Genomic DNA, 15,386 nt, shown 5'->3' with positions numbered 1-15,386 from the left:
TTTAAAATCACTGTTTAAAGAGTGAGTAGGGTTCAGCAGGCTGGATGAAAAAGAACAGTGGATTCTAGCCTGCGGGAACAGGAAACTTTTAAGGCGGAAAGGCCAGAAAGAGAACAGTGTATTGTGGGAAATGCATCTCAGAAGTTAACCTGTTTGGGATGGGAAAGGAAAATGCTGTCTATCTCTGAGGCAGTTGAACACCTGGTCCATTCCTGAGCCTGTTTCAGATAATGACTGTAAGGCTTTCCAGCTCTGCCCCCCAGAAAGGCTCTGTGCTTGAGTTTTCTTCACCTGTAAAGGAGTCTAGGGCTGAGAGCATTTGATCCCCAGACTGCTAAACCAAACAAAATAAATGCAGACAAAAATTAAATGTAGGCTATAAAGACAGAAGAGAATTCTTGTCATAAGAACAAACAAAAATTAAATGCAGATTATAAAGACAGAAGAGAATTTTTTTTTTTTTTTTTTTTTTTTTTTTTTTTTTTTTTTTTTTGGTTTTTCGAGACAGGGTTTCTCTGTGTAGCCCAGGCTGGCCTCGAACTCAGAGATCCGCCTGCCTCTGCCTCCCAAGTGCTGGGCTTAAAGGCGTGCGACACCACCGCCCGGCGAAGAGAATTCTTCATGCCAAACTTAGTAGGTACTCAACTTGTGGCTATTAAGTTTTTCTTCTTGGCTTAGTTGGTGTGCTTGCACAGTAATATCTTGTGTGCTAATTTTCTATAAGTGATTTTTTTTTTGAGGCGGGGTCTTTTGTAGTACAAGCTGGTAAAGAACTCACTATGTAGCTAAAGATGATTTTGAATTCTTGATCCTCTTGCCTCTACCTCCCAAGTGCTGGGCATGTTCTACCATGCTTAATTTATATGTATATATGTATGTATGTATGTATTTCATTGTTGAGAGTTTGTCTTCCTTGAATAGTCTGTTTTAAGAGTTTGCTAAGCTTAGTAAATTCTTTTGAATTTGTGAACTTATGAATGTGGTAAAGTAATAATAGTTTCTTAACTAATCTCTAGTATGAATAGTTTTCCTCAAAAAAGCAAGCAAAATTTTAAGATTAGAATCTAGTCATCCAACCAAGAAGGCAGTTTTTTCTCATGGCTAAGGTGTTGAACATCTTTAAAAATGTATTGAACATTTGTGTTTCTTTTGAGAATTGCCTGTTTGGTTCACTGTTGGCCCATTGTTTTTACTGGAAGGTTTGTAAATGTAGGGTTGGCAGATTGTTCTTGACTAGTCTGTGGACTGTCTCTTTACTCCGTTGATTTTTGTTCTCTTCCTTAGCTGGTAGGGCCCCTTTAATTTCACGTAATCCCATTTGTCAACGGTCAGGCTTACTTTGGCTGCTGCAGTACTTTTCAGAAGGTTCTTCTCTGAGACTGCCTTAAAGTGGTCTTTCTTATGTTTCCTCTAGCAGCTTTAAACTTTCAAATCTTATGTTAAGGTCTTTGATCCATCTTGAATTGAATTTTGTGCAGGGTGAGAAATACAGATCTAGTTTCAGTTTTCATGAGTGGACATGTTATTTTCTCATCATTTGGAGAGCAGTCTTGGCAGTTTTCCCATGTGTGACTGGCATCTAGCTATGTGAGTTCCTCTGTTCTATTACATTGGCCCACACGTCTGTCTTCATGGCAGTACCATGCTGCCCATCTTGTTTGCTGCTTTGTATAGTATGATTTGAGTTTAGGCACTCTAACACTCCCAGCAGCTCTTTCTGCTTAGGTTTGATTTAGCTGTTGTGGGGTCTTCCATATGGAACTCAGGGTTATTTTTCTATAGCTGTGTGGATCATTAGTGGAATTTTGAAGGAGGTTACATCTGTAGGCACCTTTCAGTAATACATCTAGTTTTAAGTAGTCTGTTGATTTAGGAGCATGGAGGATGGGTGGGCCTTTCCATCACTTGTGTCTTTAGTTTCATCAGTCTTTTTGGTTTTTGAGACAGGGTTTCTCTGTGTAGCCCTGGCTGTCCTGGAACTCATTCTGTAGACCAGGCTGGCCTTGAACTCAGAAATCCGCCTGCCTCTGCCTCCCAAGTGCTCATCAGTCTTTTTTTTAATTGATTGATTGATTTTCTTTTCCTTTAATGTGTATTGGTGTTTTGCCTGCACCATGTCTGTGTGAGAGTGTTGAATTCTCTGGAGCTGGAGTTGTAGACAGTTGTGAGCTGCCATGTAGGTGCTGAAAATTGAACCTGGGTCCTCTGGAAGAGCAAATTTGTAATGGCTATTCCTGGTTGTCAACTTGACTATATCTGGAATGAACTACAATCCAGAATTGGAGGACACACCCATGATCCAGATCTTGAGGCTGAAAGACATACATTCTAACCTGGATCTTGGCATGGAGATCTTGAGGCATAGTGGCCATGAAAAGCTTAGGTCCAGGCAAGGTAGTACATGCCCTTAATCCTATGAGACTGAGGCAAGGAGATCTCTGAATTCAAGAGACAAAGCAAATCCTAGATCCAGTTGGCACTCACCTTTAATCTGGGCCACACCTTCTGCTGGAGACCTACATAAGAACATTGGAAGAATGAAGATTCATTCTTCTTTGCCTGCTAGCATTTACTTGCCAGCAAATCTGTTGGAACCTACTTCAATAGAAGACCAGCTGAAACAACTAGCCTCATGGGACTGAGCAACTACTAGATTCTTGGACTTCCCATTCACAGCTGACCATTGATGGGTTAGTTAGACTATAAGTCATCACAAAAAATTCCCTCAATATAGAGAGACATTCCATAAGTTCTGTGACTCTAGAGAACCCTGACTAATGCAGAAATTGGTACCAGGAGTGGTGTATTGCTGAGATAGGCCGGACCATGCTTTTGTTTGGGAGAATGTAGATTTGGAAAGCCATGGAATGTTTTAAGTGGGGCTTAATGACTCATCCTAGTAGGAATATGGAAGACTATGTTGCTGTGATTTGAACTGTGCACACCTGACCCATGAAGTTTCAGTGGAGAACAGTTTCAGTATGTGGACTAGAGACTGTTTTTGTAGTATTTTGTTGAAGAACATGGCTGCTTTTTGCCCTTGTCTGAAGAATGTGCATGAGGCTAAGGTGAAGGGACTCAGATTAATTGCATTGACAAAGGAAGTCTCAGAAATGCCCATCATAGACTTTGTTCTCTGGTTAAGTATCATCAAGAATGTGTTGAATAAACATAGCAAGCTTAGAAAGGAAATATATAAAATATATCACTCGAGTATTAAAGGGGTACCAGGAAGTGAAATGGAGCTGAATGCTATGTTTAGAGGTATTAAATTGAATTAAGGAAGTGGTGACCTTGGGGCAAGATCCCACCCAGCTAAATTTAGGTGCAGGCACGGTAGTATTCGCCTTTAATCCCAGGAGGCAGAGCCATGCAGATCTCTGAGTTCAAGGTCAATCTACAGAGCAAGTTCCAGGACAGCCAAGGTTGGCAGTGTGCAGGAGTTAGAAAACAGAAAGCTGGTGATGATGTAATAGAACAAGGGTGCCAAGTTCCAGCCTCAGAAAGCAGCAGAACTTTGGCAGCTTCAGCCATGTGTCTCTGGCTTTATAGTCACGAGGAGAAGGAAACTACTGGGACAATGGATGCTGAGTAGCTGGAGCTAAACAAACCATCACAAGCTCTTAACCTCTGAGCTGTCTCTCCAGCCCCTAGTTTTTACAGTTTCAAAGGTGCTGATTGTAGAAGTCTTTAATGTCCTTAGGTTTATTACTAGGTATTTTGAAGCTGTTGTGAGTAGGATTTAAAATAAATTCCTTCTTGGCAAGTTTATTTCTGGTATATAGAAAAGCTACTGATTTTTGTGTTAATTTTGTATGTTGGTACTTGGCTGGAGTTTTGTATCTAACAGTTTTCTGGTGGAGACTTCAGAGTCTTTTAGTATTTATCATCTTCAAATAGGGATGATTTGACTTTGGCCTTTGCTTATTTTTTTCTTTTTTTAATGTCTTTTTTTGCCTTATATCTGTAGGTAAGACTGGAGTACTGAATAATAATAGTATAGAGTCACTCTTGACTAGTTCCAAATTGTAGAGGAAGTGCTTTTTTTCCCCCATTTAATATGTTGGATGCAGGATCTTTATATGCTATACATATATACATATATATGTATGTATATATATATATGTATATATGTATATATATATGGTATATATGTATATATAATCTTTATCATGATTAGATATACTCATTTTACTCCTACCTAGTATGTTTAGGACTTGCGTCATGAAGGGATATTGAACTTTATCAAATGATCATTCGAGTTCTGTCCTCTAGTGTATTTATATAGTATAATGTATTTAGTAATTTCTATATACTGCCTCAAACTTGGATTCCTGGAAATAAACTGGTTTGGTCATGTGTGGTCTTAGTGTGTTACTGGGAGTTTTGCTTTGGGGTTAGTCAGGGCAGTTGGTCTGTAGTTTTGCTTTTGAGTTACAGCCTCCTTTGGTTTCAGTGTGACCTTGGCTTAGAATGAGATTGGCAATGTGCTTGCTATTTGGTGGAACATTTAGATGAGTATTGGTGTTGGTTCTTAAAAGTTTAGTGGAAGTCAGCAGTGAATCCTAGTCCTGAGCTCTTTGTTTTGTTTTTGGTGTGTGTGTGTGTGTGCTCACAGACTTTAAAATTATTCAATCTACATTCAATCTCATTTGTCATGGGTCTGTTTAAGTTCTTATGTCTTTATTTGATATGTAGGTTACATGTATCTAGGAGTTCATCCGTTTCTTTTAAATTTTCTAATTTCTTGGAATATAGCTTGCAAAATATTATCTAATGATTCATGGATTTCCTTGGCACTTGTAACATCTCTCTTTTCATCTCTACCTTTGTTTTGTTTTTGTTTTTGTTTTTCGAGACAGGGTTTCTCTGCATCTCTACCTTTTAAATTTGGGTCTTAGTTTGGCTAGAGGGATGTTGTTAGGTTGTTTTTTGAACTGTCTCTGAATGTTCAATGTGAACATTTATATATAAACTTTTTTGTTAGGACTTCTCTAGCTGTATCTTAGAGGTTCTGGTAAACTGTGCTGCTGTTTTCATTTGGTTCTAAGAATTTTAAAATTTCTTCCTTGATTTTTTTTTTTCAATGACTCACTGTTCATTTAAAAGTATTGTTCAGTTTCCTAGTATTTGTGTAGTTCTATGTTTTTGTTGCTATTTTCCATGAATGGACTGTGTGGTTGAACATAGCAATTTATTTCATGGTCAGGGAACATAGAAGAGAAAGAGGAGGTGACTGGTGTCATGTTTACGTTTCCAGTGTGACCTAAGTTCCTTGTAGTGTGTCCTACTATATAGATGTTCCTTTATTTCCCAATAGTGCCGTCTATTGGTTTGCATCTTTAACACCTGGGCTTGTGGTAGACATTCAGCATCCAAAACATAGTGCGACTAGACTATGAAATAGAAAAATTACATAGGTGAGCTAATCAGGCTATTATTATCCTGTTAATATATGTTTTGACCTCTATTTGTTGTTGATGGCAATCTATAAGATTATCATCATATAGCCCATCTTCCACCATCCTCCCATAAAAATCTTTTAATGGATTAATTTCATATAGCCCAGGCTGGCTTTGGACTACTCTGTATCCAAAGATGACTTTGAACTCCTGGTCTGCCCCTACCTCCTGAGCACTGGGCTTACTGGCACGTGCCTACACACTTATTCAGGACTGAAGATCAAACCCAGGCCTTTGTGCATGTGAGGAAAGCATTTCATCGACTGAACCACTACATCGCAGTCAGCCTAGTACTACAGTATTTATGAGTGTGTTTACTTGGTTTGCTGATTCCATTGTTTTTATTATTGTGGCACCAAGACATGGTAAGAAAAGCTACTCTATTTGCCTCAGGTCAACTAGGAAGCAGGACATTAGAGGAAGAGGTTGTGGCCAAGATATACCCCTTAAAGGCTGACTTCCAGTGACCCACTTCCTCCAGTGAGGCCCAGTTTCTACCATCTTCCCATAAAAATCTTTTAATGGATTAATTTTTTTGATTATCAAAGTCCTCATGACTCTTATCATTTTCCCCAAATCTTACCTAGGAAGATTGTGTGAGACCAGTTCTTTAACACATAAGTGTGAGGTTTAATTCCATATCCATGTTATATCAGAGCTGTCTTCGCAGTGACTTAAGGGATGTTCAAAGTAGTAGATTTAGAGGCTCAGTGAGCTGGTGAGTGTAATTACTCTGAAATGCTTGATTGAGGGGTATAGAGTATAATTAAGCATTTTGCTTTGAAAGCCTTATGTATTATACTTGTTGATAACTTGTTTGTTCTTGGTTTGAATTGTTGCTACTCTCACGAAGCCTCTGTTGATTACCCATATACATGAGGAGTGACTGGCATGAGGAAAGCTGTACAATTCAGGTATTCCAGTGTAGGCTTATGTGTTAGTTGAAATCCTGAGTTAAATACATATTGTGCTAATGGATTGTGAGTCACAGATGTCAACAATATATTGAAATTTTGAGCTTTTACAATACAGCATGAATTAGAAATTTAGTAGCCATAGATGATTTCGTAATTTTTTTTTTTTTACGTTTTTTTAAAAGTTTGGAACTTATCTTTGCATTACAATTGAGAAAAATTGTTTGAGAAGACTTTGAGTATGAGTATGTATGTAACTACCATGTCCAGAATCTGTGTGCTTTTATTCTACATTTGGCCAACAATCAAAGTTTTAGCTAAATCTCGAGTGTGTGAAATTTTCATTCAGCTTTCCCAGGCGTTGGGCTTACAGGTATGCACTTCATTTCCAGCAAAGAGCTGTCACTTTGTTGAGCTTTAGTGCTCTTTATTTGCACAATGTTTATCTATTGTAAACTGTGGATGTCAAAACCCACAATCTGCACTGTCACTTCCTTTGGACAGTGTGACTCTGCTAACATGGCTTTCATGAAACTGACTTTCTGAGTCTTGAAAACATTTTGAGAATACCCTCCAAAAGTTAAGGTATGATACATTTCCTGAATTACAACTATTTTTTGAAGTTTATTTTAGTATTTTTAGTATAATTTTCAAAAAACCTGCTAAATGAACCTCTATTATTGTTACCAGAAAACTTCAAACATTTCTTAAGCCTTTTGACATGGCATTTAAATTACTCAGATTACATCCTCAGAAGATCATGATTTTATTGTGTAGCAGAGGTTTCATAATTTATATCCTTTACTTAATTTAAAGCTGAAATTAATTAATTTAACATCTAATTTCAAATTTTGCTTCATATCTTAGATTCAAATAATGTTTATGGAAGTATTCTGATATGAGAAATACAAAGGATATTTTGTGGTTTGCCCTTTTTGCTATGTTCAAAATAGTTTTGCAACTTGAGCTTCTTCTTTAACTTCATTGCTTGCAGCTATCTTGTTTAAAAAGAAAAGTGAGGTGAACTAACTAGTGATGTTTATAGTTACTCTGGCAACAGCACTTAGCTTTAAAGAGCAAAAATTTATAATAATTATCTTAATCAAATATTTTAAAAGCAGCACTCTTAGTGATGTTTACAAGTGTTTTGATTACACTGGTTTCTTTATACTTTTCATATGTGTTAATGCTTCAGTGTAAAAATGTCATTTTCTTCTTTGCGATAGTTATGTAGATGCTGAACCAGTCAGTAAGAAATCATCCTTACCTCGTTTTAGCATTTGTCTTTATGCTCTTTTCTTTTTGATTGGCTTGAACTTAAGTTGGAAGGTTGTCTTGTTGATGTGTGTGTGTATTAATTTTAAGTTTAGTTAATACTGAATAGATCATAACAGGTTATTGGTCTAGGTTTAGTTAATACTAAATATGTTTGTACAGTTAGATTTCCCATTTCTTCCTTAGATTTCTTAGATAATTGTTGTAACTTCTGTTTTTCTTTTTTCTGTTTTTTTAATTACTTAAAAAAGCTGCATATTTATTTTGCTTTCTGACTCTGTGCTTGTACCTTTAACACTTTGACAACGGTCTTCTGCTCTTCAATAAAGAAAGCCTGCTTGATCCTGTCATGAACACACTTGGCACACATGGGACAACCATAGGCCCTGCTGACCTTTATCTTTGTCTTAGAGAATCTCATAAAGACTTTGGGTCTCACAGCAGGAACCCCTTGCAGTCTGCCTAGGCACATGCCCATGCAGATTTAGGTACTGTCCAAACGTTTTGGTATAAAGGTAAACAATCCTGTTGTGAGGGGTTCAAAACAGCCTAGTTTTGTTAGAGACTGTATTGTAGGAAAGCCATCAACCATATGTCAACCGCTGGACCATCCTGAGTGCCTCTAAGCTATATCTCTGGAAGAGAAAAAAAAAAAAAAACCCCGTTTTTCTTAAACCTTATTTTTTGTTTTCTGCATTGTATATTTCTAAAGTTGACTATGATGGAGGTTTCATTCATGTATTGAACACAGGGCCTTACTTATACGCAGCAAGTGCTCTGTCATTAATTATATACTCAGCCTGGCTACAGTGCACTCTGGGTTTTCAGAAATATCCATTCGGAATGGATTTTTTTTAATAGTTATATCATTTAAAAAGTGAATTCTTTAGAATTGTGTGGACTTACATATTTTGTAATAAACTGACAGTATAAACAACAGAGGGCCAGGAATGTATGTCAGTGTAAGAGTATTTGCTTAGCATCTTCTGACTCTGGATTTGAGACACATTTAGTAACACAACAAAGTTAGATGGCCTCCTTAGTTTCCTCTTATGGGTAATTTGAAGGAAATTATTTTCTTTCCCTGATCTTTGGTTTCAGACTTGAGAATTCTGCCTTTTGTTTTTCATTTGTTAAATTTTATTTCTAATTTCCTGAAGCATTTATGATGATTTAATAATTTTAAAGTGCAGTACTCATTGAGCACCCCCTATGGGCTCCTCACAGCTCTGGAGTGACTAGTCTTGGCCCAGTGGACTTGTCATTCTGGTGTACAGTGTGCCGCCACCCTGCTTCCATCCCTCAGCTCATCGGACAAATGATTGCTAGAAAACTTAACACAGTTCATTTGTTCTATAAGTTTAGTGCACAAAAGTAATACTTTTTTGGTTAAAATTCAGTTTTGCATTTGATGAAATCTGTTCATATTCCCTCTGATGTTATATACCTTCTACGTCCTTTTATTTTCTCCTGTATAACTCATATGTTCCTTTACGTAAATTATATTTAAAAGTCACCAGGGAGTCTTTAATAGGATGATTCAGGCATTTAGTTTAATTTTAGGGTATTGGGGGGGCGGGCAGGGAGGAGAGAGATCTGGGATCCAACTCAGGGTCACAGGCATACTGTTGCACTTTACTCCCTGTTCCCCAGGATGCATTTTTATGGAACTTTAAAAACTTTTCTGTGCATAACTCTGTTCTTCCCTGGTTCTTAATTTTTTTTGACAGTTTGACATCTCCATCTTTTTCTCTATTGTCTACAGTTACCACAAAGTTCCTGTTTTTTTATCCCTTGACTTTTAATATTCCCAGTTCTTTCTCAAAAGTCATATAATTACAGTTTTAGCTATTTCTGAGTGTTTTATTTCACCGTTTATATCTTCATGTATTTCTTAGCTATACTTTTAGTTTATTGTTTAGTATATCTACAGAGGTCCACAACTGTTATCACTTTGTAGTTTCAGAACATTTTTGTCAGTCCACTTCCAGAACGCCTGTAGACCTAGTGGTTGCCACTCCTCAGCCCCTCCTGCCTGCCAGACTCCTGCGGCCACTCATTTTTCTTTGTCTGTAGACTGCCTCTCTGAACATTTGTTTAAATGGAATTATGTGAGATGTCTTTCCCACCCACTTTTCATTCAGCATAGTGTTTTCAGGACCTCTCTGAGTTGTAGCATTTACCAGTACTTTGTTTCTTTTATTGCAGATAGTAACCCACTGTATGCATTCAGTCATCCATTCATGGACAATTAAGTTGTTTTTCTCTATTTGGCTATTATGAATTTGTGTACAAGTTTTGTGCTACTTATATTCTAGTTTGTGTATATACCTGGAAGTAAAATTGTTATGTCATGTGTAAGTCTTTATAGCATTTTGAGAAATTGCCCATGTGTTTTTTTTCTTATTTTATTTACATTTAAGATGCCATCCACTTTCCCCATTTCCCCTCCCTAGAAAACCCCTGTCCCATGCCCCCACTTTCCTTTTTGCTTTTATACAATTTTTTAAAAATGTTAATCAAAGGATTTATAAGTTTGGTAATGCTCAGTCAGAAGCGTAACCCAATACCCAACCTAGATATAAAAACTATCTTTGACTGGTGGAGCCTCGTGAACATCTGCCTCCATGTCCCCTCTCTCTTTCTCTCTCTCATCACCTAGCTTCTCCTCTCCTTCATCTTCTCTCCTTACTCCATCTCTTCCTCTCAATACTCCTTCCCACTTAGCTCCTCCTGCATATCACTCTTCCTGTTAAAATAAAACTTTTCTCTCAAAATACAGTTAGAGCATACTTATTCCTAATTGTACCAGTGAGGTACAAGATAGTCCTAACACCCAGTCCATCATTTTGTTGACTAACCAGAACCTCTGTCATCTCTTCTAACTAAAACACTTACTTTTGATCCTGGCTTTTTTCTTTCTTTCTTTCTTTCTTTTTTTTTTTTTTTTTTTTTTTTTTTTTTTTTTTGCTTTAGAATGAATGTCAGCTGAAAACTATCTACTCAGATCTTTTCTCTCAAAGTAAACAGCCAGGATTGGCTATGAGACTATGGGTCTCCATCTGTTTTTCAAAGTGGATATTATGGTTTTGTATTTTATCAGTGTCTGAGTATCTTTATCTTCTGATGAGAGTCTTTAGATTGTAGCTCTTGGGAGAGTCTAAAGTGATAGCTCAGATTTGTTTTGTTTTGTTTTGTTTTGTTTTGTTTTTTGTTTTTTGTTTTTTGAGACAGGGTTTCTCTGTGTAGTCCTGGCTGTCCTGGAACTCACTCTGTAGACCAGGCTGGCCTAGAACTCAGAAATCCGCCTGCCTCTGCCTCCCAAGTGCTGGGATTAAAGGCGTGCGCCACTACCACCCAGCTTGATAGCTCAGATTTTGATTTGTAGTTCTCTAGTGAGTACTAATGCTGACCATTTCATATCCTTGTTGCCGATGTAAGTGCTTTTTGTTTTCATTTTGTGATACAGGGTCCTGCCCAGGCTGGCTTCCACCTCACCATCCTCCTGCCTCATCTTCCTTCAGCTGGATGAGTACTATTATACCTATGCATGTATATCAGTATTTTGGAGAAATACCTATTCAGCTCCATTCAGTTTTCTTCAGACAGGTAGACTGGGTAGACTAGCATCAAACTCAGAGATTTGTCTGCCCTGGGTCTGGAGTGCTAGGATCAAAGGTGTGTATCACAACACTTAGCCAAGGTTTTTATTTTTGATATATTTTGAGATTATAGTATAATTAAATCATTTCTCTCTTCCTTTTTCTCCCTTCAAACCTTCCCATATACCTCTTCATCTCTCTTTCAAATTAATGGCCTCTTTTTAATTTATTATTACATGCATATATGTATATTCATACTGCCTTCTTGCCTGCCTGCCTTTTTCTACCCCTCCCCGATTTTCTCTTTCTCCTTTCTTGTCTCTCCTTGTTCCTCATCCTCTCCTCCTTCACTTGTCTCGCCTAATCTTTCTCTCTCTTTTTTTCCTTGGTGTTTTTTTTCCCCTTGGTGTTTTTGTTTTGTTTTTTGGTTTTTTTTGACAGGGTCTTGATATACACATGTGTCCAAAGTTTGCCTGGATTGTGGAGCCCAATCAATATAGATGGCTGTGAAATCTGGCTCTGTCACTTTCCGTCATCTTGGGCAAATCATTGCTGTCACTTCCTCTGTCATAGGATTCTTATGAAACACTTAGAATATCTATGCTGTGAAAGAACACACCTCGGAACAAATGTACTTATTAGTTAGACTTTTCCTGTCACAGTGATCAAAATACCTGACAAAAGGCAGATAATGAGGGAGGGATTTATTGCCACTTGTGATTTGAGAGGGTAGACTCTTGAGGCAGAGAAGGTGTGGTGGAGTTGATGCTGCAGCATGTGGTTGGGATTCTTCCTATCTTGGTGAACCAAGAATCCATGAAGGGAAATCCCAGCCAGCACTCATATAACTTCCCTCCAGCTCATGGAGGGTACCACCCTCTGCAGGGAGAGTCTTCCTCCTCAGTTAGTCCTCCAGCTCATGGAGGGTACCACCCTCTTCATGGAGAGTCTTCCTCCTCAGTCCCCCTTGGAACCCAAGATTCACCTTACTCTTTTCTAAGATGTTTCTTATTCCAACAAGTCAAAAAATCAACATCAGTATGTAAAATCTTAAATACAGGTTAGAATGTCATGAAGTGCTTAGAAGAGTTTGGCTAATTTAGTAATCATATGCGTGTGGGTTCTTATGTATATCATTCCTAGGAACCTTATTATAGGTAATGTTTAAAGATGTATTATTAACAGCTTCAAAACAATTGTGGCGGCCCACATCTGAAATCTTCATATTACAGAGGCTGCTGAGGCAGGAAGAGCAAAGAATCCAAAGGGGCTTAGACTTCATATTTCTACCATATAACAAAACAAGATGCTGTAAGATGAAAGCAGGATAATTTTAACCCAGGGACTGATTACAAAAATATTCTTTATATTCAATAAACCTGGTAGGTCCAGATTAATAAGTTATGAAGTATTATATAGTCATTAAGTCATACTGTCAAAAGTATTTGGTTAATTTTAATTTATTACTGTGTGTGCTTGCATTTGTATGTGTGTACAGGCAAGTGTGTGCATGGTGCATGCAAGGATTTGTCAGGCTTGTATTGCAGGTGGTTTTACCCGCTGAGTCATCTCATCAGTGCTGCCAAACATTTAGTGACACATAAAAATTCAGATGAAATGTAAGTCCTGTGGAGTGATATAAGTGGAAGAGGCAAATATGTCATTATAATGAGTGTATCTGTAATTCTTTAAAGAGATAATGCAGGAAATTAGACTGTTTATTGTATATAGCATATAGATTAAATATATTATGCTGTTGACAGCAGCTCATTCTTGAAAGCTTGAAGTATTTGTTTTGTACTTAATTTTGTTATTCTGACTTCAATGATTATTTATTTATTTATTTATTTATTGGTCTTTTAAGTTGTAAGCTTGGCTGGCCTGAAACTCTCTGTTAAAGATCAGGTAGACTTTGAACTCATGGAGTTCTTCCTGTCTCTGTATCTGCAGTTCTGAGATATTAAAGACATATAATATATATAAATATATTATAATATAAATGAATTATTTTTAGAAAGAATCATAGGTGAAAAGTCTGCCTCCCAATCAGTACTTGTTCTGTTGATGAAGACTTGTGAACTTTGAATTAACTTTTTGTCTTTTGTAGCAAAACAATTTGTTCATCTATAGAATGAGAAATTGGATTTATATTTTTAAAAAATTTTTAATTAACTGATTTTATGTGTAGGCTATTTGTCTCCATGAATGTCTGTGTACCATGTACATGCCTGCCATTCACAGAAGCCATAAGAGGGTATCAGATCCCCTGGAACTGGGGTTACAGCATTTGTGAACTGCTATATGGGTACTGGGTTTGAACCTGAGTCCTTTGGAAGAGCAGCTAGTATCTTAACTGCTGATACATCTTTCCACCATTGGACTTATGTTTTAGAAGGCACTACAGTAGAGTGATAAAGATCTGAGAAGTCAAGTGTGACAAGTTGGGGACTAGAGCTATGGAAATGACCACATCAGTTCATACTGCCTCTTATTGGCTGTGTGGCATTTGGTGAGCATTTAGTCTCTTTGTGCCTTAGTTTTCTTGTGGGAATAATAAACATTTCATAGGGATTAAGAAAATTAATTATTATGTGTAATGGAAGTAATATTGGGTATGGCACACAATTAGAACTCAATAAATATTAGCCTTTTACTATATAACTTACTGTATGTAGTTACTTAATGCCAGGAATATTTTTACCCAAAATGGTGGTTGTTAAATTTGTGTATCATTTCAAACTTTACTTAGTATTCTGTTGAGGTGTGTTTGAAATGGTAGAGTTTGCCAGTTTGTGAAGTGGAGTAGTTTGGATTTTGCATTCTTCTTCTGACTTCACACTTTGCTGTCTTATTTTGGGTTCTTGTAACTAGTTTCTTTAGGTCTTAATTTATGAGGGTTTTTGGAGAACTCAGCACTAAAATTTTACTTGATTTTTTTTTTTTTTCTGAGAGTTTTATCTAACTTTTTATCTTGAAGCCATGGTGTGTACATTAATCTGTTTGTGGTAAGTTGCAGTGTAGTATTTCTTAGTTGTACCTATTTTTTTTTCAATTGATATTTTAACTTTAGGGTATAGCGTAAGGGTCAAGATAATGTTATAGCAAATTGACTAGCCCATTTATTTATAGGAAAAGTTAACATTATGACTTTTGAAACTCAGCTAGGAATTGGTAGAGCATATTTTCCCATTTTACTTAGTAGTTGCATAGGTGTTACTTAATTTAATCCCAGAAAAGACTGCATCCAGCTGTTAGTAAGAAATAAATCAACATATTAGTTACTCTTAGAATTAGTTACCATGTTGAAGTTCATTTTGTAACCCTAAATGAAGGCTATGGAAATAAATTAGTTTCATATTGCATTATTATCTGTCAGTGATTTTATGAGGTAATTAAATTCTTCAGTCCGTAGTGACTCAGGTGTTGCATTGCTGTGGAAATTTTTGTCTGAGAGTAGGTCACTCTGGTAGCAAAGTTTATCAATGCAGTTATATAATGAATGTAATTATGTATTTGATTTCTATAGGTACAAGAGTAGAACTTATATTTCAATACATTGTTTTTTAGTTTTTTATTATTTTTTATATCTTTAGAAGTTTCCCTCTTTCGTGCAGGGTATCTGAAGTGAATGTCTGTTGCAGATAGTCTACAAATTCTTTTTTTCTACATTATTCTACATTATTTTTACAAATTACCAAGAAACAAAGCTTGTTTGTTTTTGCCTCTTCTGACTGTCCTATAGTTACAGTGATTAAACACCATGACCAAGGCAACTTTGGGAAGAAAATTTATTTTGGCTTATGGTTCCAGAGGGAGAGCCCATATCTCTGGGGTAATATGGCTGCTAGCAGTGGGCAGCGGGCAGCGGGCAGCGGGCAGCGGGCAGCGGGCAGCGGGCAGCGGGCAGCGGGCAGCGGGCAGCGGGCAGTGGGCAGCGGGCAGCGGGCAACAGGAGTGGCAGTAGGACCAGGGTTGGGGAGGTCATATTTCTTTCTTTCTTTTTCTTTCTTTCTTTCTTTCTTTCTTTCTTTCTTTTTTTTTTTTTTTTTTTTTGTTGTTGTTGTTGTTGTTGTTGTTGGTTTTTCGAGACAGGGTTTCTCTGTATAGCCCTGGCTGTCCTGGAACTCACTCTG

General features: G+C 37.1%; 1 protein-coding gene and 1 pseudogene across 26 annotated transcripts in view; one reads left to right on the top strand and one right to left on the bottom strand.

The window, feature by feature from the left end:
* Window positions 1–15,386, top strand: part of Slmap (sarcolemma associated protein) — a 119,989-nt gene that overhangs the window by 9,728 nt on the left and 94,875 nt on the right. The gene's annotated exons all lie outside the window — the stretch shown is intronic.
* Window positions 7,911–8,262, bottom strand: LOC117705808 (large ribosomal subunit protein eL34 pseudogene; annotated as a pseudogene).

The sequence above is a fragment of the Arvicanthis niloticus genome, chromosome 3 (assembly GCF_011762505.2).
Source record: "Arvicanthis niloticus isolate mArvNil1 chromosome 3, mArvNil1.pat.X, whole genome shotgun sequence".
NCBI classification, from domain to species: Eukaryota; Metazoa; Chordata; class Mammalia; order Rodentia; family Muridae; genus Arvicanthis; species Arvicanthis niloticus.
Note: the sequence above shows the minus strand (reverse complement) of the source record. Positions and strands in the feature narration are given on the sequence as shown.